The sequence below is a fragment of the Dipodomys merriami genome, unplaced genomic scaffold (genome assembly GCF_024711535.1).
Source record: "Dipodomys merriami isolate MVZ:Mamm:240054 unplaced genomic scaffold, mDipMer1.0.p SCAF_69, whole genome shotgun sequence".
In the NCBI taxonomy this organism is placed as follows: Eukaryota; Metazoa; Chordata; class Mammalia; order Rodentia; family Heteromyidae; genus Dipodomys; species Dipodomys merriami.
The window spans coordinates 2,918,853-2,942,459 of record NW_027206279.1 but is presented as its reverse complement, the minus strand read 5'-3'; the positions used below and the strand labels follow the sequence as shown (position 1 = coordinate 2,942,459).

At 47.6% G+C, this 23,607-nt stretch overlaps 1 protein-coding gene and 1 long non-coding RNA gene across 4 annotated transcripts in view; one reads left to right on the top strand and one right to left on the bottom strand.

The window, feature by feature from the left end:
• The window catches only part of Meis2 (Meis homeobox 2), a 411,350-nt gene that overhangs the window by 202,551 nt on the left and 185,192 nt on the right, over window positions 1-23,607 (top strand). The gene's annotated exons all lie outside the window — the stretch shown is intronic.
• On the bottom strand, window positions 1,368-23,517 carry LOC138816181 (uncharacterized). 3 transcript variants are annotated; one of them, XR_011368586.1, is made up of 6 exons: window positions 21,263-22,086; window positions 16,329-16,447; window positions 15,037-15,080; window positions 13,842-14,078; window positions 13,340-13,498; window positions 1,368-3,040 (listed from the first exon to the last, which is right to left on the bottom strand). It is a non-coding gene; the product is annotated as an uncharacterized lncRNA (long non-coding RNA). The 3 variants fall into 3 exon arrangements; XR_011368585.1 differs by lacking the exons at window positions 1,368-3,040; window positions 21,263-22,086 and adding exons at window positions 12,120-12,455; window positions 23,430-23,517; XR_011368584.1 differs by lacking the exon at window positions 1,368-3,040 and adding an exon at window positions 12,120-12,455.

Below are 23,607 nucleotides of genomic sequence, written 5' to 3'. Positions count from 1 at the left end.
GTGAGACCACTGAGTACTGCAGCCAGAATTTCTAACTTAATGTCCTTTCCTTTCCCTCAAATTAAACTTTCTTTTCTTTTTTTTTTTCTTTTTTTTTTTTTTGTCGGTTGTGGAGCCTGAACTCTGGGCCTGGGTGCTGTCCCTGAGCTCTTCAGCTCAAGGCTAGCACTCTACCACTTGAGCCACAGCGCCACTTCCAGATTTTTCTTCTTATGTGGTGCTGAGGAATCGAACCCAGGGCCTCATGTATGCAAGGCAAGCGCTCCACCACTGAGCCATCTTCCCAGCCCTCAAATTAAACTTTCTGAGGAACTGTTAATTTCCTACATTCACAAACCATACAAAATGCAGCTGGCTGGTCTTTCTCACCCTAAGGTACCTGAAAACTCACTGCAGCCCCTGGGACTGAGGTGAGTTTGAAAATCACTACCTCTAAGCTGTGCTCCTTCTTGAGTGGGGAAGTGGAGATTCTGAGGTTCTGAGTGCTGGGCGCAAGTTTATCCCAGCAGTACCGCAGATCAGGAAGTGGACCTGTCCCTTCACTGTGCTGAGTGCTGGGTGCAAGTTTATCCCATCAGTACCGCAGAGCAGGAGTGGAACTGTCCCTTCACTGTGTGTGCAAGTGTATCCCAGCAGTTACCGCAGAACAGGAAGTGGACCTGTCCCTTCACTGTGCTTCCAAGATAAAATTAATTGTATTTACATAGCAAAATGAGCATGGAGTCTACGGGGCTCCCAAGGTGACCTTCAGGATGGAGAGAGACTTTCTTTTTCATGATAAGGCAAGACTTATTGGAACAGAGTGATTTAGTGTTAAGTAATTCAGAATCAATGCTAAGTCTTTTATTCTATACTTTTATTTTGATATTGAATTACCATAAGTGACATTTCCTGTCCCCTAACAGGAAGAGAGTGGTTAAAGAAGTCTCAGTGCTGCCATTGGCCAGCCAGGTGCACCCCCCACCCTCACCCACCCCTACCCTCCCCCCATCCTCCCCCCCTTCCCCCTGCCTCCGAGTCCCCAGCCCCCAGGTTAGAAAGATGTGTGAGAATAATCATAGCACCCCAGAGGTAGGGGAAGATGGTCAGTTTTAGATCAGCCAGGACTAAGTAGTAAGGTCTGGCTTCAAAAAAATAAATTAATAAAGTAAATGATCCGGGAGATAAAAAAAAAATAAAAACAAACAAGAGCTGGAGCTATAGCTAAGTGGTAGATGTTTGCTCAATAGTCAACAAGGCCCAGTGTTTCATCCCAGGACTGTAAAAATAAACCAACTATTTAAAAAGAAAGAAAGAAAGAAAATTAGAATGACTTTCATCTCATAGAAAGAAGAACAATAAAATAGCCATTTCTTGGAAAACCTAGAATGCTTTAATTTAGAGATTAAATGATTTAAAACACACACACACACACACACACAGGAGTTACTGAAAATCATCACATATGTAGATGATGCAAATTCACATCCTTGAAAAAGAAGTTTATTAGCTATAACTTAATGGAGAAGTATATTGTTTGTGCATACAGACCCCTCCTACTGACAATTGTTAAGTCAATATTATGGTTGAACAGTTTTAAAGATGTTTGATTACTTAAATGGCTTCATACCAATATTATGACAAAACATTTACTAGAAGGAGTGATAGAAATTAATATCTTTTAAGAGTGAGGAAATACTTTGCAAAAAACCCCAATACATTTCTTACAAGATAGGATTTACAAATATAATTGCAAATTTCAATAAAGACATTAAAATCTGCAGGACCATTTTTGAATTTTTATAGCCTCGATTATGAATGAACAGAGATTATGAACAGAGAAGTTGTCTTAGTTGTTTCCCAACACAACAGGAGATTGGAGACAATGTAAAAAAATTCTCTAGTTATAGCTCACCTTTTTTGTACCTCTTGAATTTAAATTCAAAGATGTAAAACATGGTCTCACAAGAAAACAGATTAATTTCTTTTTTTTTTTTTTTTTTTTTTTGGTCGGCCGTGGGGCTTGAACTCTGGGCCGGCCTGGGCACTGTCCCTCAGCTCTTCAGCTCAAGGTGAGCGCTCTACCACTTGAGCTACAGCGCCACTTCTGAAAACAGATTAATTTCTGAGCCAACCATAAGTCCCAGCCTCTTCCAAATTAGTGTTGTGTGTACCATGATTTTTGTGTGATGTCACCAACTTGATTAATCACCCAAGAAAGCATACACAACAGAGGTCTTGCAGGGCAGGGCCTATGAGAAACACTGGCAACTTACAAGAGATAACCAAAATGTAAACTTCTCAGAAAAATTAATTGTAGTTCAACTTGAAGGAAAACTCTAACAAGTCTTTAATTTGTAAGTCCTACCATTATAAATATCATCACCTGCTTTATCTGAACATAGAAACATCCTGAGCATAGGAACATTGCTGTTATTAAGTCAATGACTAGTTACTTGCTGAACAAAATGAAAACATTGTGACTTAAATTCCAAGTTTGCTTATGTTAATTCAGAGTATTTTTTTCAAATTGTTATCAAATACTTGATCGTAGAAACTGATTTTTTTAGTTGGTGATACTGGGACTTGAACGCAAAGCCTCATGCTTCCCAGGTAGGCAGTCTACCTACCAGTCCCACCATACCTCCAACCTAACTTCTGGTGTTTATGTTTAAGATGGGGCTCGAGAACTTTTGTATCTGGGCTGGCCTTTAACTCTGATCCTTCCACACACGACCTCTCGAGTCATTAAGATTGTAAGACACTGGTGCCTGGCTCTTTCATTTCCTTCTACTAGAAAAGCATTCACCAAGAACTTTATGTTCTCTGATGGGAGTTATTTTTGCATGAGGGGATTTTAAATTGAGCCATTTTCTCACCTGATACATACTAGATGTTACACTTTATTTTAAAAGAATTAACTGCAGGAATGGTTTCATGTTGAATTATATTTAGCAGAGGAAGCAAAGACTCTCATGTCAGAGGCCTGAGACAGTGAAAAAGGAAATTCTGTCTTGATGTCCAACCACTTTCTATGGCTGGTCTCCAAGTGCATGACAAACTGTGAAAATACAACATACAAAAGGAATATTTATAAGTTTTCCTCTTCTATCAGATACACAGTATTTTTTTCTTCCATGTCACATATACTGTAACCACAATTTACAAGTATATGCACAATCAAACTGCTATTGATTTAACGATACATTTCTTTGATGTCCCTAGCCTTAACCTCATTTATAAAGCTGTTTTGCATTGTTTCAAACCATCAATGATTTGTGACTCATGAATATTCAAATCTAATTTGCACTTACCTTTTTGGTATGCATGCTTTATTTGCAATATGTCTCCACACTTGCCCTTTTGTATTTATTTGTGAATTGTTTTATTGAAATAATATATTTTAAAAGCATAGTAAGTCTATTTAAAAACAACAAAAGCGGTTGATGATTGACTCTTCTTGATCTCAGCCTAGTCCCTGTATTTTGCTGCTCAGCAAGTTCAGTCATTCTGCAACCATGTCTTTACTATTTTAAAAAAAAACAACATGCTTTTGCAAGCTGATGTTAAGTTCAATGGATGAGTTTAGTTTAGTTTTGTCTCTAGGAAAGAATCAACAATTTTTAGATGAACCTGAGCCTTACACAAAAAAAAAGAAAGAAAGAAGGGATTACTTCTGGCATAGAAAAAAAGTTCCTGAAGACCTGATCTTTCCTGTCAGAGTGGATCAGCCTCCCCACTTACATTCTGGAATGTGAGAAATGAAACCTAATGCTCTCAAGCACTAACAAAAAAAATCCTTTAGATGTCTTTAAGATGATGATAGCTAAAGGAGACACTCAGGACTTTGTGGATTGCAGGCATGCCACAGTGATTGAAGCTCCCAAACAGGAGATCTGGGAGCTACCTGCCTGGGAATAAGCTGAATGAGACCCTGCTTCTTGTTGCAAAACCTGTTCAGGGACAAGAGGGAAGTGTTGCATTGAGAAAAAAAAAATGGAGTAAAAAGCGTCTCTTTCATAATTGATTGTTAGATTCAACTATGATCTCTGAGAAAATCCAAACATTTAAATGACCTGCTCTGCCAAAAGAAAAAAAATGCAATTTGTATTTTTATGCCAGCAGTTAATAGCTTACAGTGCAGTAGATGTGAGAGTCCCTCGTTTGCATATTGCTCAATTTCTAAACTGTCTTTTAATCTGCAGAGAAGTTATTGGCTACCAACTGCTTTCCATTGTACAATTAAGTCATCTCCAGATTTAGTACAATGATTCAGTACAGTGAATAAATACTCTATACAGACTGGTCTGAAACACATGCATCATTTTGTAATATGACCCTGTGTGAATGAAAGCATGTTGCTTCCTTTCAGAAAGCCTCCATCTCCTTGTATGGTAAAGGGACAACAGTAGTGCACCTATATTATTGTGTGAATTAAATAGGATGATTCAAATGCAAGGTACTGCAGCAGACTGGCCGGCAGTACTTAATGGAGAACACGCTATTCCCAAAGCAGTTGCTCTTAGTCTCTAGAGATTGTATGGTGGCGTGAGCAACCTTGGTCTTCTCACAATCATCTCCACAGCTCCTCTTCTGTGGCTCAGTGATACAGTTAAATAACTGCCCCGGCTGCAGCCAGTGGTTGACTCAGGATCCCTGATGGAGAGTCCATGACCACAAGAGAAAGGAGATGTGAGGGGAACTTTGCTGGGGCCATCTGAATTTGTTTTTTTTAATCAAACATCTTCCCACAGCAGCATCTATAAAAACAGAATCAGGCACTCTTTCTCTTGGTGTGGTTGTAGGAAAATAACTTCTTCCTTTATTATGTAAGCCAACTAGAATTAAAGTTTCCTAGTCATTGAGGCTAAAAACTTCTTAACTGAGTTGGAATAGCATATAAACAAGTTGTGACCCCTGGAGCCTTTTCTACAGTACAGGCTAGGGATCCCCACAGTGTCTCCATCACTGCGCAATAAAGTGCTCAGAGAAACCCTGTAAGATTCCTCCACTCTCCCAAACACCAGTAGAACCCCCAGCACTGTTCTTTGGCTTGTGTAAGAATAGAATTCAAGAATATGCCACCTGTGCTTTGCTTCTGCAACCCATCCAACCCCACAGGCTTATAGTATATCTGAATTTTACATTATTTGCCCTCTAGAAGTCATAGACTGAAGCAGAATAGCACTGTAGACATAAAATCCAGTGACCTGCAGTCTAAGTGAAAATGGTTTTATTTGTTTGATGAGTTTATGTTCCTCGGTCTAACTGATCAGTTTAATCTAATATACAGAACTTAGTTGGTGTCCTCAAGCTTAAATTTTCCTCTGTATAAGAATAGCCCACTTTGCTTTATCTCTCACAGACCTTTGGAAATAGAGTATATGATCACAATAAGTAACACTTAACTAAAAATCCAGTAATGTGCTTTTTGAAATACTGAACTAGTTTGTGTTTTGTTCTGTCCCTCCTCTCAGCCTATGTGCCCCAAGCTAAACATGAGTTAATCTTATCAGGAATCAGTAGAGAAGAGACCAGGTACTCTCTACTGCCTTAAAATATGTGGAATCATAGGTCTGGAGACATTCTTAGATATGATCTAAAAAGCCAGCCTCACACAATGCCTGAGACGTGCCTAGGGTCACTGCTCAGAAAGGCATCTGACTCCAGGCTAACATAGCTGTAGGAGTGAATATCAGATTTCAATATGTGATGTGGCTTTTTGTTGCTTAATTTATCTCCATGAGAAGCTACCTAATTTTTTTATCTCAGCTTTATATTTTAAAACTATTTCCTGTAATTTAAGATATAGAAAGTGAAGTCACTGACTTACCTTGCTAATAGAATTCTATTTGCCATAAAACATTAGAAATAAAAAGGGAGCATGTATACAGTACCACAAACATTATATTATTAGAAGACTAATCTGCATCATTACACAACCCATTTTAAAACTTAGATGAAATGTATTACATTCATATAAAATAACTTATGGGGCATTACTAAAAAAGAAATGGTAGATATAAATTGCTGGATAATAATTATTACAGGAATTGAATCAGCAATGAAGACTCTTCAAAGGAAAGCCAATATTATTTTATACATAAACTCCGTAACAGTTGTAATGGCACTAAGGTTTGAACTCAGCTTCATGCTGAGCAGGAGGGTGCTCTACTACTTGAGCCACACCACCTGTCTTCCATCAATTTTCTAATAGACCAATAATTTAGAATAAAATGGAGAAAAGTCCTCTGTAATTCTAATTCATTATATGGAGGCAATAAAACCTCTGTATAATGGTGGCTTTTTAAGAAGATAATGAAATTAGGCAAAGATAATGAAAGGTTTTTAAGAAGAAAGATGGAATCCCTGGCTATTTTCTCACATCAATTGAAATTTACAAATTGTAAGTAAAATATTATTAACCTGAATCTGGATGGGTGCAGTAAAAATAGTATCACAATCAACCAGACATAGTCCAGAGATGCAAAGTAGCTCAATATTGAAATGGACTATGAGTGAAATAGTAACAAAGGAGAAACTCATTTTATTCTATATAGAAAAATCACCTAGCAAAACTTAATGCATACTTAAAATTGTAAAAACAAAAAGTCTCAGCTAGTTATTGAGGATTAAATATTCTCTTGATCTGATGCAGATTATTACCAATCTGTTGCTGCAAACAGCATTCATAAGGAATGAGATAATGATGCCCAGTACTTAGTACTTCCCTTCAGGGTTGGGAATGTAGCTTAGTGGTAGAGTGCTTGCCTAAGAGAGAGAGAGAGAGAGAGAGAGAGAGACAGAGACAGAGACAGAGACAGAGACAGAGACAGAGACAGAGAGACAGAGAATCTTCAAACCTGTCCTGGAGACCTGGTCCTAGATAGGCAATAGTAGCACAAAAGAGAGAAAAAAGGAAAGGAGAGAGGGAAAGAAAGAGGAGAGGAGAGAAGGGAGAGGGGAGGGAGGGAGGAAGGAAAGGAGGAAGTTAAAAGTCTTAACATTGGAAAGGAAGAAATAAAACTGTCATTTTCTGCAGACAGTGTTATTATCTCCAGAAATGAAAGGCCCAATATATGGACAAATTGATAAATGAGAGACTTGCGCTAAAGACCTCTGGGAAGGTAGTGGAGCTAAGATGTTGATTATCTATACAGAGAAATTAGAGTAGATTCTTACCTCTTTCCTACCCACAAAAATCAATCCCATGTTAGTAATGAATTAGGAAGAAGAAGAAAACACAATAATATTTGTCAAAGAATTTTACACAAAAATATCTTCATAACTTCAGAATGCAAAAGAAGCTTTTGTACAAGACACAAAAACACAACCCACAAAGGAAAATATCCATCAATTATTATCTGTAATAAAACTTAAAACTTCTGTTCACCAAAAACATTTCAAATGAAATAAATTAGAAGATATTTATAATATAGAATTTACTAAATTGGTAATAAAAAGATGATAACTTCATGAAAAGGTAGATGAAACACATAAACAGGTACCTTTCAGAGAGGAGGGAATAAGAATAAAAAGCGTATAAATAGCTCAGATTCACTAATAGTTTATAAAATGAACAGTAAAACCTGTAGCAGTCTAATCATGTTGGTTCATGCCTGTAATCCCAGCATTTAGGAAGCTGAAGCAGGAAGATGTCCAATTGGAGGCTAGTCTGTGTGACAGGGTGAGTTTAAGCCAGCCCTGGATATACAAGCAAAATCCTGTCTCAAAATTAAGTGAATGTAGGGGCTGGGAAGGTGGCTCAGTGGTAGAGCGCTTGCCTTGCATGCATGAGGCCCTGGGTTCGATTCCTCAGCACCACATAAACAGAAAAGGCTGGAAGTGGTGCTGTGGCTCAAGTGGTAGAGTGCTAGCCTTGAACTGAAGAGCTGAGGGACAGTGTCCAGGCCCAGAGTTCAAGCCCCATGACTGAGGGGAAAAAATGGGAATGTAAATAAAATGTAAAAAAATAGAAAAATTAAGTGAATGCCTTTTTATACTCTCAAGGAACAGGAGGGAAAGGAAAAAGATGAGAAGGAAGCAGCAGAGGAGGAGGAAAGGAACAGAAGGAAGAGGAACAAGAAGAAAGGAAAGAAGACTGACAGAGATTACTCAGTTTAAAAAGGAAGATGTTGGGGCTGGGAATGTGGCTTAGTGGAAGAGTGCTTGCCTAACAACCTGGGTTCCATTCCTCAGTACCATGTAACAGGAAAAAAAAATGCTGAAGTGGTGCTGTGGCTCAAGTGGTAGAGTGCTAGTCTTGAGCAAAAGAAGTTCAGGGACAGTAAGTACCCAGGCCCTGAGTTCAAGCCCAAGACTGGCCCAAAACAAAACAAAACAAAAGGAAGATGTCGATTAATAAGATATCACTAGTAAGAAGGTGGCTGGTGGCTCACACCTATAATCCTTACTACTCTTGAGGCTGAGATCTGAGGATCATGGTTGGAGTCTCCAGAAGAAAAGTCCTGGTGAGACTCTTATCTCCAATGAACCACTCAAAAAACAGAAGTGTCCTGTGGCTCAAAATGTTAGAGCATTAGCCTTTAGCACAAAGAGGCTCAGGGACAGTGCCTAGGCCTCACAACAAACCAAAATAAATAAATAAATAAGTAAATATAAAATGGAAGGGTGCCTTAAATATCTATGTATTATTTAGTCTATTTCTAATGATCTAAGAAAAGAATTATGAGTTTAGAAGACTTCATACCCAAAGATACTCATTACAGAAGTCTATATAAAATGGATATAACATATGTGTTAGTTAACTTCCTGACCTTAAAACAAAGTATCCAAGATAGTTGACTTATAAAACCAATGGCTGATTTTGACTCATAGTTTTAGAAGCTTTAGTCCACAAATGGACAGATATTTTACTTTGGGCCTATGGCACATCACCACCGTGGTACATGTGGAAGGAAGCCACTCTTCCCCAGAGCCAGGGAACAAAGAAGAGAGGGTGTTGAGCCCACATTCCTTCAAGAGCACTCCGGTGACCCCAAGACCTCCCTGACGGCCCTGCTTTGCAAAGGTTCTAGCACACCCCAACAGGGCCGTCCGGGCCATACCACACACTGGCCTGAGGGCGCCCCCACCATCCAGGCCACAGCAGTGGCCTCTAGAAGTAGTATAAATGCTTTAATGACTTCTGTCAATTGGTGGTCACAAAGAATGTAACACTTAGCTAGAAGGTGAATTTATAGGAAATACAATTATAAGTATATAAAAGGATTGACTCTGGAAAATGCAAAGAAATACATAAACTTTTACCAGCAACTCTGCTAGGATGTTTTGCCTAGTGGTGATTTTTTTAGGGGGGGGGATATTTTTCTACCTTACGATACTGTCTTCTTTTTAAAAAATTTTATTGTCAAGGTGATGTACAGAGGGGTTAGTTACATAAGTAAGGTAATGAGTAGATTTCTTGTAGAACTTGTTACCCCCTCCCTCATTTTTCTCCCACTTTCCCTGCCTCCAACCCCCCCAAGTTGTACAGATCATTTCCAGCGTATTGTCTTGTATCACTGTTGCATTGGTTCCCCCTTTGTCCTTTGTCTTACCATTCTGTTGTTCCCCTTCCCTTAAATAAGCATACATTACTTCCCAACAAACAAAAAGGATATATTTCTTGAGTGAGTCAAGATGTGACTGATAACTGGCAGAAGACAGGAAACCAAGGGAGACATAGTAGAATCACAACAAAGAAAGAAGAGAATGGATGGTGGATGAGGAAAAAACTGAATCTGTGCATTTAGACACTGAAAGAAATTTTAAGCTTGGTATTACAGTTTCAATTATGAGGGCTAAAATGGAAAGGTATGCACACACACATGGATACAGGCACACTTAGATGTGCACATGCATAACAAGTGTGGGTGCTGATGGAGTTTGAGGTGTGGGATTGAATGAAATAAGAAAGACCAAGAGGAAGGAGTAAGGTCACGACCAGGAGCAATGTAAATAGCCAGGGTTGAACAACTCTGCAGTTTGGACTTCAAGAAAGAGACATAAATATTTAGCATATTGCTATGGTAAAGTAAATTATACTTAGACATCAATTACAATTTTGATGGAAATGACCGGTTTGTGATAAATATGTAGAAATAACCCATTTAAGTCCTGTTATATTTATTAGCACATCCAGTTGTATATAAATGTATCCTGGGTTTGGAAATAGATGGCCCTATTTTATGTTTCTTCTCCAGGCATAGATTTCCACTCAGTTTTCAAACTAAATGTTTATATCTCAAATAAGCCTGCTCTAACTCATTATATAAATAAAGCCTAATTGGTAAAGTACATTAATGTAATCTCTTCTAAGTTAACATTTTCCAAGGAGTCTGTGAATAATATCACCTTTTAAATTTATCCCACTTTTCCCATTATACACTCTAGTCACCAAGGGAAACAGTGTTTAGATTTTTTCTCATTCAACATATTCCTCAGCCAACCTGCTATAGAAGAATGAAATACAATATTACATAGGCTTTTTCTATTCTATCACTAATATTTACATGAGCAAAAGTTAAATAGTAATCAATAGCAATAAGTCAGAAATGTTTAGAAGGCTAAGATGTGGTTGGATTGTGACCTGTGTTGCCTCTTGCTCCCAGTTTCCTTTACCCTGCTCTGTCTTGCCACGTTCTCCTGCCAGCTTCAGTATATTTCTACCTTTGTTCATACCAAAATCTGTTTGTACACCTACTTGTATTTCCCCTTATAAATCAATGAATCCAGGAATATACTTAGTTATTCTTCATAGGTCAACTCCAGTGAGTGCTCCTGTAACTCAGTATTTTTCTGAATGGTTGCAAATAAGAATTAATGATTAAATGATTTCTATCATCTTAACAATATAATTAAATTGTGAAATATATGCAGGCAAGGATTTGGTGTTCTGTACCTACAGGAATTCACAGCATGGCAGTATATTATGAAGAAATATAAAAGCAGGGTGCCAGTGGCTCACGCCTGTAATTCTAGCTACTCAGCAGGCTGAGATATGAGGATCTCTGTTTGAAGCCAGCCTGGGGAGGAATGTAGTGGGATTCTTATCTCCAATCAACCACAAAAAGCTAGGAATGGAAATGTGGCTCAAGTGGTGGAATGCTAACCTTGACTATAAAAGCTCAGGTACAGCACCTAGGCCCTGAGTTAAAGTCCCAGTACCGACCCCTCCCTTCCCCCTGCCCCGACCACATACACAAAAGACAGAAAAAATTACCAAGTTCATCCATATTCTGGGTCTCTAATCTAATTAATTCTAGTGCACCCTGTATCCAGCATTATTATGCTTCCTAGTAAGACTTCCAAATTGTGCTCTTAAGTTTATTTTTAACCTTGCAAGCATACACTAACCCCCTGTGACATGCTCACTCTGTCCCTCCTGAAACTGCAGGGCTCTGTATCACCACAACATGCTGTATGCTGGGAATAACAGCCCGACAAAGCCAGTGGCAGATGCAGAGGCACTGATTACTTCCTGTACCTCAGCCTCTACCTGATCTCACCCTTTCTAACACCTGTGAGAAAAGTATCTCCCTTCTGCCCAATATGTTTTACTCAACAAGATGCTGTGGAAAGAGCAGTGAACGAGCCACAATGCAGAGGCTTGGTCATCAGACTTTGAACACATGCTCTACTGCGTTGGGTCATTCCCTTACAAATAAAATCAAGGGAATTGCAGCAGATAATGCTGGTAAAAGTAAGTTAAAGTCTTATTTATTAAGCTTTTACTACATGCAAACAGATTACATGCATCATCTCATTTAACTTTAATCCTTCAAACACATTTATAAGGTATATCAGTAAAGGTTTATCAGTAAACGGATGGTACACATCTAATTAGGTAATGTTGAGGGAGAGCTTACTAAAGGGACTGTATTTCAATGGTGTGGGTAGGATACTAAGAAACCATAAAGGAAGTGCAGTACCCAGTGATAGTAATGGAGGTGGACTCTGAGAAGAGGGCTGCTCAGGGTACAGCGAGGATGTAGCCAGCCTACCAGGACCCTAGAAATAATACTCAGAACATACTCTCCCCATTCTGGACAAACCCAACAGGAAGAATGGCTAAAGTAACATTCTAAAGTCACAGAGCAGGATGGGGGGAAAATAGAGAGATCTGGGGAGACAGCCAGTAATAGCAAAAATTGTTCTGCTGATTTAATTAATGAGATTATTGAGGTCCAAATAGAGGGTTATAAACAGCCACAAAGTGCAGACAGACACAGCAAAGGAAACAACCAAGTTATGAGAGAACCTTCAGATCAGGTGTTGGTGGCTCACAGCTACTCAGGAGGCTGAGATCTGAGGATCACAGCTGGAAGCCAGCCCAGGCAGGGAAGTTCGTGAGACTCTTATCTCCAATTAACCACCAGAAAACCAGCGGTGGCGCTGTGGCTCAAGTGGTAGAGTGCTATCCTTGAGTAAACAAAACTCAGGGACAGCACCCAGGCTGAGTTCAAGCCCCAGGACTAGAAAAAAAGAAAGAGAGAGAACCTTCAGAATGGGAGAAAATATTTACCGACTATTTACCTCAAGAAGAGATTAACATATAGAATATATAAGGAACTAACAAAACACATAGCACACAAAAAATTCAGAAAGCAACTAAAAATGGTCTGAAGAGACATTTATTTATCGAAATAAGACATAGAAATGACCAACATGAGCCACCTGGATGCTGGTGGCTCACGCCTGTAACCCTAGCTACTCAGGAGTCTGAGATCTGCCCAGCAGAAAGCCTGCCCAGGCAGGAAAGTCCATGAGACTCTTATCTCCAATTAAGTACTCAGCAAAAGCTGGAAGTGACACTGTGGCTCAAGTGGTAGAGTGCTAACCCACAAGCACAGAGAGGTTCAAGGACTATGCCCAGGCCCTGATTTCAAGCCCCCAGGACTGGCAATAAAGAAAAAAATAAAAAGAAAGAAATGACCAACATGTATATGGAAATATGCTCACTATCATTAATCATCAATTAAGTCCCTATCAAATCCTTCAACGAGATACTTCATGCTTGTCAAAATGCCCATTATCAAAAAAAGAAAAAAAAACTGGTAAGTAGGGAGAGACAAAAATTCATATACATTATTAGTGGGAATGTAAATTAGTGTAGCCATTTGTAGAAAGAATATGGCAATTCCTTTAAAAACTAAAATAGAACATGATCTAACAGTTTCACAAAGAAAATCCTTGTACTAATGAGATACTTGATTTCCCATATTTGCTGTAGTGTTACTCACATTAGTCAATATATGGAACCAGCCAAGGTATCCATTTATAGATGAATGAATAAGGAAACTGTAATGTATATATACAGTGGAATATTATTCTGCCATTAAAAAGGATGAGGTCTTACCTTTTGTAGCAATATGCATGAAACTTGAGGCCATTAGATTAAGTATAATAAGCCAAATATCCAAGACAAGTGCCACATATTCTTACTCATTTGTGGAAAGTAAAATGCCAGTCTCATAGACAAATGCAGTGACTAGTAATATCAAGAGCCTGGGAAGGGCTGTGAGAAAGAGATGGAAAGAAATGAAATAAGGAACACCAGAACACAGTTAGGTGGAAGAAACCCATTCTCATTTTCCATACCGGTGTAAGATGGCTATTGTTTATAAAAATGTATGCTTTATTTCAGAATAATTAGTAGAGTATGAAAGTTTCCAGCACATAGAAATGATGAATGATTCATGACATGGAAGTGTGTGTTGCCATGATTGGCTCATTACACATTGTGGCCACATATCAAGCTATTACACTGAACCCCACAAGGTGCATAAATATGATGCCTGGGGTTTTTATTTGTTTGAGAGATTAGATGACCTAAGGATACATATTAACATAGGACAAACCTATATTCAGCCTCCTCCGGAGCCTGGCTTTTCTGTGTTCTTCTTGGTACTTTCAGAGCTGGAAACCACTTCACAAGCGACCGGTCCCTGCTCTCCTTTACTTGTGTTGGAACCCGATGTCTCTCTCCTTGGGGAAGAGCTTTGCCCATACCTCAAACACTTTTGAAAACCTCGTGGTCCTTGTGCATTCTTTTCATTTCCAGCACTTGGCTTGACGTGTAGCTTTGATTTCTAACTCTGAATGAGATACCACAAAGGTTAAAGTTGTTAGACAAAGGGAGACATTGCCACTATTTTGAAAAAGAATGATCTTTCTCCTGCCATGATTCCAAATTAAACAAAATTAAAGGATTTCCCTTTTCCAAAGACAAGTCTAGTATATCGTCATACACCTTTTTTTGAGGGTTTACTTTCTTTAATTTCAGCTACCCATGGTCATCCGTAGTCCTAAATCACTAAGTAGAATGCCAGAACTAAACAATCCTGTAAGTTTTATTGAAGCGTATTTTGTATTTGTGCCATTTCATTATTGTTGTTTTCACTTTCTTGCTCTGCCCAATGTACAAATTATGTAAAAAATAAATGTATTAGTTACTAAACAGTAGGTACATGTATACAGCAAAACAGCATCTCTACTACAACCCGTGGTCCCCGGGGTTCCCTGTGGTCTCGGTGTCCCCATGTGTCTTGGAATGTGCTCTCTGGACAGTGGGGCCACTGTACACGTTTACTTGGGGTGAAGGGTGGATGAGAAGGAGAGGAGGAACTGATCATGGAATAGATGATTCATAGGCTGGGTTGGGAGACAAACCAGAAATCTATAAAAGTATTCCTACAGAGGAGATGGAGATGGAAAGAAGATGTTTAGGTGAATTGGAACTAAAAACCCTTTGTGGCCAGTGAGACAGGACTTGGAGGCTGTCGTTACTGCTCAGGAGGGAGGGAAGGCCAGAGTAGTCCTGGGAGGTGCAGGCCGTCCCCACTCAGGCGCTAGCGATGGGAGATTCCCTGACCCACTCCCAGGCTGTAATCCAAGGCAGTCTGTAGCCCGGTAGCGGGGATGTGGCCCGGGGCCTGTAGCCACAGAAGCGCTTCCTAGGCATGAGGCAGGACACATGGCGGTGGTGGCCTGGCCTGCTCCCTCTGGGCGGCTCCCACTCGGGCCTCTCCTCTCCAGAGAGGAGCCAGTGCGGACCTGCGTGACGGCGGCGGGGCGGGCGGGCGGGCGGCTGCTGTGGCCTAGGAGTAAAAAGAGTAACGCTTCCGTTTAGCTGTTTTGAAACTTTACAAATTTTAGCAAAATGCAGAAGGAAGCGGCGGTTTAAAGCCTGGAGGCTGGGCGCGGGCACAGGCCGGGCGCGGGCAGGTTGGGCGCGGGCACAGGCCGGGCGCGGGCACAGGCCGGGCGCGGGCAGGCCTGGCGCGGGCACAGGCCGGGCGGGCACAGGCCGGGCGCGGACACAGGCCGGGCGGGCGCAGGCCGGGCGCGGATACAGGCCGGGCGGGCGCAGGCCGCGGGCAGGCCGGAGCGCCCCAAGGCCGCGGGCCGAGCTGCGACTCGCGATGGACCTGCGTGGAGGACTCGTGCTTTCCTCCGAGGAAAGCGGCTCCGGACACGGCCTGACTCTGAAGCTTCCGCCGGGGAGCGGTCCCTGCCGAGGCCCCCTCGACGGGGAGAGGCGTCTCGGGTGTGAGGAGCGTCCTTGCGCGTGCCAAACCCACGTGTGCCTTGGGAGACGCCGGCCGGGAGCGGGGCTGCTGAAACGAGCCGAGAAAGGCCCGGGGACGGAGCGGGCCGGGGCACCTGACAACTCGGCCGGCCGCCCGGCGCGTCCTTCTTTGTTTACCGTGGACCGGGCTGGACGGGGCGGAGCGCAGGGCAGCCCCGGCTCGACGGGGCCGGCACTCCCCGCCCTTGCTGGGGACGGCGGGGGCGGCGCTCGGCGGGCCAGGACAGGAGTGGTGACGGCTCCGGTCGCCCCGGCGCGGGGGGCGGGGGTTCGGGCCTCTGCGGGGCGCGGGGCGGAGCGGGGCGCGTTGGGGGGCCTGGGCCCCGCGGGCCGGCCGCGCCCACGCCCGCTCCCCGGTAGTTTGTCAGCGAACACAAAATGGGAATGGATTATTCCAGCCACCATTGATTAGCGAGGAATGCTTAGGGCAGCGCGCGGAAAGGTTAAGAGGGAATTGACCTTCTTCCGAGGTGACACGAAGTCGTTAGGCAAATGAGACGCTCGCACCGAGTCTGCAGAGGTCAAGCTCAGTTTTCAGTGCGGCCTGAAGGGGCGGCCGGCCGGGCCTCGCTCCCCGGGACCAGGACCGGACCGGAACGCGGTGCGGGGCAGAGCTCCGCCCCGCCCGCAGAGGGTGTCGGGGAAAGCCCACCCTTGAAACCACTTTCCCCCTCCCCGCAGCCCGCCACACCTCGCACGGGGCAGCCAGATTTATGCCCGTATCCATCCCTCTAATTAAGGGCACGAATCCTCTTACCTAGACGAAAGGTGCCGGGGAAGGACTCTGGAGGGGGAGCCGCATTTGTGGCCCAGCCCGGCTGATTGCGGAACGACTGCAGGTCCCGCGTCGCAGGAGGGGCCTCCGCAGGTTTACGGCTTAATACAAAACCAAACGCAGTTAACAACTCAGAAACTCCAACCGACTTTCCCGTTATTTTATTGTCTGAGCTCATCGTGACAGGAAGAGACCACGTCTCCCCAAAGGCACCCCCCCGGGCCCATGCCCCACCTTGGCGAGCGTGGCGAGGCGGGCGCGGGCTCCAGGTACGGCCGGAAGGCCCGCCCCCGCCCCGCGCGGCCCCGACGTTCGGCCCCGGGTGCGGGCACGCCCGGCAGCGCTCTCCGCAGGTGCTCGCGGCAGAGCGGGAGGCGTCTGTGGAAGGCTGGTGCGTTTCTCGAGGTAACGCCTGTCACGCGAGGCGGAGAGACTGTTTAAAAACGCCTAGGTAAACACCGCTCTCTGGGGGCCTGCGTGTGCGGCAGGAAGGAGCCCGCGTGCGAACGCGGCCAAGGTGTTTGCAAACGCGCACACCAGACAGGCAAACCGAGAGCAAGCCTGCTTTGTTTTTGTTTTTGTTTCTAGACAAGGGTGAGCACGGGAACACTTTTCAGTCCGATTGGTTTTGTTAAATACTGCTGTCATTGCGCCATAAAGCCCAGCTATCTCTGGATGCGTTGCCTCCTTTAATGCCCAAGTGGATTTGGGTACATTCACAGGATGGTGCAAAAGTACCTCAGTGAAGGAAACAAAAGCACATCCTTCACGGCTAGCTCAGAAGTGTCCTGTCTGTCCTGGGAGTGAAAAGCAGGAGATGAGGCAGAATGTGAGTTTATACATTTCAGTTAGTCTAGACGGAGGATGTGGAGGAATGGGATGCTCCTGTTCCAACAGGAGAGTTTAATTTCTCCAGGATTCCCGTCCGACTTCGGTGGATCTGAGCTTTCTCTCTGCTTTCCAGTGCCCACCCCGTAAAATAAATGATTACCTCTGACGTGCAAGGTGAACATGGATGGACCTAAACAGTCGGTTCCTCTTCCAACATGTCTATTGAGTTCAAAGCTTTTAAAGGTGAAAACGTGCCAATCATGTATACACACATAGGTACATACGCACGCACGCACCTGTACACACATAGGTAGGCACGCACGCACCTGTATGTCTCCCTTCCTATCATGCTGGCTTTGAAGTGAAGTGAGCTGTATTTCACACTACCGGGGAGCTGGCGGCTGGGCGGCGGCCTGGCGGGGCCACACTCAAACGTGGCCCAAGAAGTGTAGACTTTGCCTGTCTCAAGGACTCGGGTTTGAGCTGGGGCACTGAGGCGGGATGCTCTGCAGTGCTCCCAAGGGTGGGCACAGTTGGCAGAAGGGAGGAGATCTAGGTCTCTCTTGGAGGGGGGTAGGAAACCTTGATGGCAGGGGCGGCAGCTTTGCGTTTTCGTGCGGAGCCTTGGAGGGGGGCGGGTGCGCGCCCTGGGCCTGCGCCCGGCGACAGCGCCCATCACCTAGCGATGCCCCAGCCTCAGCCCCCCGGGAGCCCGCCCGCACCGGGCCGGCCTCCCCTCGTCCACGAGGTCGTCGGCCCCGCCAGGCCTGCACTTGTCTTCTGCAGTCAAAGCCGGGTCTGGGGGCGGGCAGGGCGCGTGCGTGGGCCGGGGTGCAGCGGCTCCGCCCCGACCCTGCGGGCCTCCCCTCCCGCCGCCCACGGGGGCTGGGCCCCGCTCCCCCGGCCCGTCCCGCGGTGCCCGCGGCGAGGCGGGCGAGGTGGGCAGCCCCGGCGGCGGTGCCCGTCCTCGGGCCGGCCCTCACCCAGGCCCCCGGCCCGGCTTGCTCTCCAGTCGCGGGGCCGCAGCAACAAGTCCAGCGTGTCTGGCGCCAACGCAGGACGAGGGCGCCGGGGCCGCCCGCCCGCCCGCGCTGCAGCTCCCCGCGCCGGAGCCGCCTAGGACTGGGCGGCGTGAGGGGAGGCGGAAAGCAAAGGGCCTGGGCCGGGGAGCCGGGCGGCCGCGGAGGGAGGGAGGGAGGGAAGGAGGGAGGGAGCGAGCCGGGCGCCGGCGTTTGGAGCCCCGCCAGATAGCGCTAGAGGGCTGCTTATGGAAAAGCCCGCGCCCGCGCGCCCGCCCGCCGCCCGGCCCCAGCAGCTGGGAGTCCTCGCGGGCCTGTGTTAAGGAAATGAGCGTGGGTGACCCGCGGCGCTCAGTGCGGGGTGCACACGTGCGGCGGGGAGCCCGAGTGCGGAAATACTAGAGACCCAAAACCAGGCAGACCAACCGAAGCCCCCTCCCGGCGGCGGCCCGTCACCCGGGGCACGCGGGACGGGAGGGGCGTGTGCGGAAGAGGGATGGAGGCAGAGGGTGTGGGCGTGTGGCCACACAGTTCTGGAAAATACCACAGCAGTACTACTGTGCCCCCCCCCCCCCGCCTTTGTGCGGGCCCGGGCCGGGGCTGCTTCCTCGCCCCGCCACGCTCCTGGCAGAACAGCTTAGAATCACTCTGAGGAGCTGCAGGGAGAGGGACGGACTCTGAGAACCCAGACCGACGCGCCGCCAGGGACAGGGCGCTGGCGCAGAGGTGCCCTCCAGAAAGCTTGGTTCGTGAAGCAAGAAAATGAACTTTTTTCCATACGAATCTTTACTTTCAAACACTGACTTGGTGTCATCCCAACACAAGTCCTATTTCACAAGTCCAGCTTCTCATTCCAAGACGGCACTTTGCTTTTACCATAAAGAATCTTTTAACATTAAAAAAAAATCACATCTTTCTTTCAAACCAGGAAACAGGACTTTCCTAAATAATGACCTTGCAGAGTAAACAAAAACGCATTACCCAAAGCTATCAATAAGATCCAGGTTAGAGTTGTTCCTCTAGCAACGCATCATTTTCCCTAACTGTTGGAAGAAGACAAAAAAAAAAAAAAAGAATTTAAATCCAGTGATTTTTGATACGCAGTTCAACCCTTCCAACCTCTCAGTTCTGAGGAATCGAAAGTTATTTTTCCAGAAGACCTATAACTTTCTAACGCATTAAAATCAAATGAAATAAAAAAGATGAAAGGAAACAGCTTTAGAAACATAGGGAAATTCATGTAAAATTAAGCAAATGTTCAGTTAATATTAACTACTCTCCATAAGGACAATGCTCTTCAAACTATGGAAGGATTATATTATTCCTTTTAAATCGTGTTACCTAAATAGCATTCCATGTTGGGTCAAAAAGAAAAATGGAAAAGCAGCAGTTTTCCAAAGTCAGTAAGAAAGGAGTGATTCAAAACAGACTCTTAGGTTCGAGAGGCCCATTCCCCTCCCTCTCAGCTCCCCTGCCCTCTTTAATGCCACCACCCTCTTTCCAGAGCTAAGTAGCTGATTTGGGATTCTGAAGAAATGGGTTTCACCGTCCATATTTGTTCTGGGGCACTTGTAAAATGCTATGTATAGAGGGTCTTTAGCCTCCTGATTGTCTTTGGATTGTTTTTACTGAAACAGATCTTTTGCAGTTAATGAGTGCCCACGCAGCTGGACAGCTCCTCTCCGACACTGAGAACTCTAACCCCAAAATGACCCCAATTTGACACCGCAAGATGAAATTTTACCGCCTGTTAAAACCATTTCCAGCCTGGGCAGAAGGAGCTGACTGTTGACTGAGGTGTGTGCTGCCTCCTTTGACCCCCAGCTCTCTCCTGTCTCTGGGTCCTGCCCCAGCTATTTTCCCTTTGCCCCAAATGTGGGAGCGCAGGTGAGCTTGGCAGGCTGGGCGGTGCACTGGGGCTGAAAACAGGGCATCAGCCGGACCGCCAGGCTGGAAATCAGAGAGTCTGAGTACCTCCGTTGCCCTGGAATGGCCTCTACTGGGTTGGAAAGTTGAGCTGTCAACCCTGGAAACTCTTACAAATTAGAGGTGCCTGGTTTTTGTTTTTGTTTTTTCTCCCTGCTCCATTAATAAGATATCTGAAAACTGCAGTTTAGAAGGAATATTCCTTTAATGTCATTAAAGTGATCAGGAACCAGTACCCTGAGTCAACTCCAACTTTATCTACTGGGGTAATCCAGCACTCCACTGGGGTTGCTATTTTAAACCAACAGTTTCATAAATGACATGCAACTACGAGACTGTTTTAGTTGCAAGATAATCGGCAAGTTGAATTTCAAAACCATACAGATGAACTGCAGAACAGTACTCTGAAAACTCACACTTCTTTAAGTCTTTGTAGTTAGAGGACTTCTGTTATTTTACTTTATTTCCATTTTCTTTCTTTTCACTATCTTACAGTGTCAAACACCTAGATTGTCCTGTTGTTTAACTTAATAAGGTGTAAAAGAAGTTACAGAATACTAGAGAGGAAGAAGAGGAGTTGAGCTAAATAAGCCTTGTGATCACCAAAAGGATAAGATAGTTTATACTCTTTTGTAAAACCCAAGCTTATCACCAGATAATCAAGCTGTTATTAGCTTAACAATTGTTTGAAACTACAGAAGCCTTCCAGCTAAGGGAATTATTTTTACTCAGTTACCTCGGAGGAAGAATCATTTTAGAAAATGCTGGGGACGTTTTTCCAAATCAAGGGGGTGCTGACTACGGAAAAGCCCCGGTGGGTGAAGGCAGCGGCGGGCAGCAGGGTTGAGTTTTGTCACGCCTGGGCACCGAGGCTGGAACGAAGTTGATCGCTAGAGGAAGTGCGCGCCTCGGAAACGGAGGGGTTTCTTTGAAAAAGAAAAGCAACTGGCAGCTCAGTGAGCGCGGACGCTGGAAATGCCAGCGACCCCGCGGGCTGCGGGAGTCGGAGGGGAGGAAGTGGAGCCGGACTTCCCGGCGGCGAGGCCAAGTCCCCCACCCCGGCTGCCCGGAACTGGCCAGCCTGCCAGCCGACCCACGGTTCTGGAAACCGACTTTTCTGTCGGGTCTTCTGTCACTCACCTTTGCTTACTCGTCGACAAGCAAGTCTGCATCAGATGAGGGTGTGCTTAATCTTGGAGCTCTTCTCCGGGACCGGGACAAAGAAGGGGTGGCGGCGGACCCGCCCCGCTCGGGCTCCTCCGGGCTGGCTCCGGAGGCGCGGGCCACCCGGGCGCAGCGCGGGCGCCGGTCGGGCGCGGCGCTCCCCCGCCTCGGCCGGCCCCGCGGCCCGTCCTTTATACGCGGGGCCGGTTCCCGCGGACACCGTGTCTATGATGGCTCATTTAATCACCCTGTTTAATTGCGCTGGTAATCACCACCATCATCACAGGTGCTCAATCACTCCCCATTTTTGGAGGGCTTCGCTGACCTCCGGGGCTCATTCCCAGCCCTATTAAAACCAGGCCAGACTTCCCGGGCTTGGGCCTCTGCACCCCGGCCTCGCGGCGCGCAGGAGGGCGGGAGGGGGCTAGAGAAAGCGCCCCTCACACGCACGCCCGCACTCGCTCGCCCGCACCCGTCCCTAGCAGCTCTCGCCCAGCCCCCGCCCCGAGGCCCGGCGGAGCCGGGCGTGAGAGCTGGTCACTTCTTAGACCCGCGGGGTCGGAGTTGCGGGGAGCGCGGCCGGCGGGCGTCTGCGTACGATTCTCGGCGCGGGAGGGAAGTCGGGCGCGCTCGGGCCGGAGCGGGGGTGCCTCGCCGGGCGGCCGAGCCCCGCCCCCGGCTCCGGGCGCCGCGTGACTGACGCCCGCCGCCGGGAGCCGGCCGGGGCGCAGCTCGGGCCCGGGATTGGACGGGACCCCGGCCAGAACTAATATCCACACCGAACGGCGTGGGGCGGCTGCCTTCCTCCCCGCGCCCCTCTTTCCTTAGGGAAAAAGTTCTGTCCGCCCCCCCCCTTCCCCGCCGGGAACGCCCGGCGTCGTCCGCGGCCCTCCGCCGGCCGGCCTCCCGCGCCCGGCCTCGCCCGCAGCGCCGTCTGTCCCTCCCGAGCCGCCCGGCTCCAAGTTGGGTTCACTTCGGAGGCGCGCCCCCGTTGCACGCGCGCCCCCGCGGCTCCCCCCGCGCGGCCCGGCCGCGGCTCCCACGGGCTCTCCCGGGTGGCCCCGGAAAACGTGGGTCCCGGCCGGCGGGGCCCGGGGAGAGGGTGCCACTTAGAAACTCGAGCCGGCGGGCCGGGGCCGCGGCGGGGAGACTTCGGGGCGCCGAGGCCGGGCCCAAGCGGAGGGGACGCGGAATTCACCGAAACAAAAGCCGGCGCGCCGGCCGCACGTCCCCGCTCGGCCCGGACGGGCGGGAGCCGGGGGTGACGGGGAAATGAAGTGGAAGTAAGTTTTAGAGGGAACGGAAAGGTCCGAGGCGGTACCGTACTTCCCCGCGGCGCGCAGTTTCCTCCCCGCGCTTCCCCGCGCTCTCGGTTCCCGCTCCCTCTCCTCTCCCTCTCGTCCCGACCGAGCGCGCGTGCGTTCTCCTCTCCCCTCCCTCTCCCCGTCCCCGTCCCCCTCGCGCCGGCTCCCGTCCCTCTCCCCCCCGCCCCCCCCTCCCTCCTCTTCCTCCCCTCCCCGCCGTCCCCGCGGAGGAGAGGCTCGCTGATTTGCTCGGTCCGCGCGGCTCCCGCTCCCCGCGCCGCCCCCGCGCCCGCCCCCCGCCGGGCCGTCCGGCTCCCGCGGCACATCAGAGGCAGGCAGGGCTGCGCCGCTCCTCGCGCCCGCGCCCAGCGCCCCGCGCCCGCGCCCCGCGCCCGGGATGAGTCTCCGCCGTGCGCCCGGCTCTGGCCACCACGACTTCCGGGTTCCGTCATTTCGCTCTCCCGCCGCCGACCCGCGCCGCCAAACGGAGGCTCTTCCATAAGCTCGGCGGCCGCCGACCTGCCAACACCTTCTGACACTCGCTCGTCTCCCCGGGAGGAGGAGGAGCGCGGCGCCGGCGGCGGCCGCGGCGGGAGCGGGTCCAGTTCTGCAAACTCTGAGACCTCGCCCTCGCGCGTCCTCCCGCTTGCTCTGAACAATACTTTAAAGAGGGGCGCAGCGGAGCCCGGCGCGCGGGGCCGGCGGCGGCGGGGGCGGGACGCGGAGGGCAGAAGCCCCTCGCCGAGCTCACCGCGGAGAGAAGCGGGTCTGAAAGATTCCTCCCCCTCCTCCTCCTTCTCCTCCCTCCTCCTCCTCCTCCTCCTCCTCCTCATCCTCACCAGCCATCCTTCATTCACCGCCGTGACATCCCAGGCTTGATTGACAGCTGGAGTGGCAAAAAGCCATGGAACGCGACAGTTGGGTTACATGTGGCTGCTGACGGACCCGGCGAGCCCTCGGCGCGGGGCTTGACAGTCCTCTTCCTCCTGCCTCTTTTCCTCCCCTTTTCATTTTTTT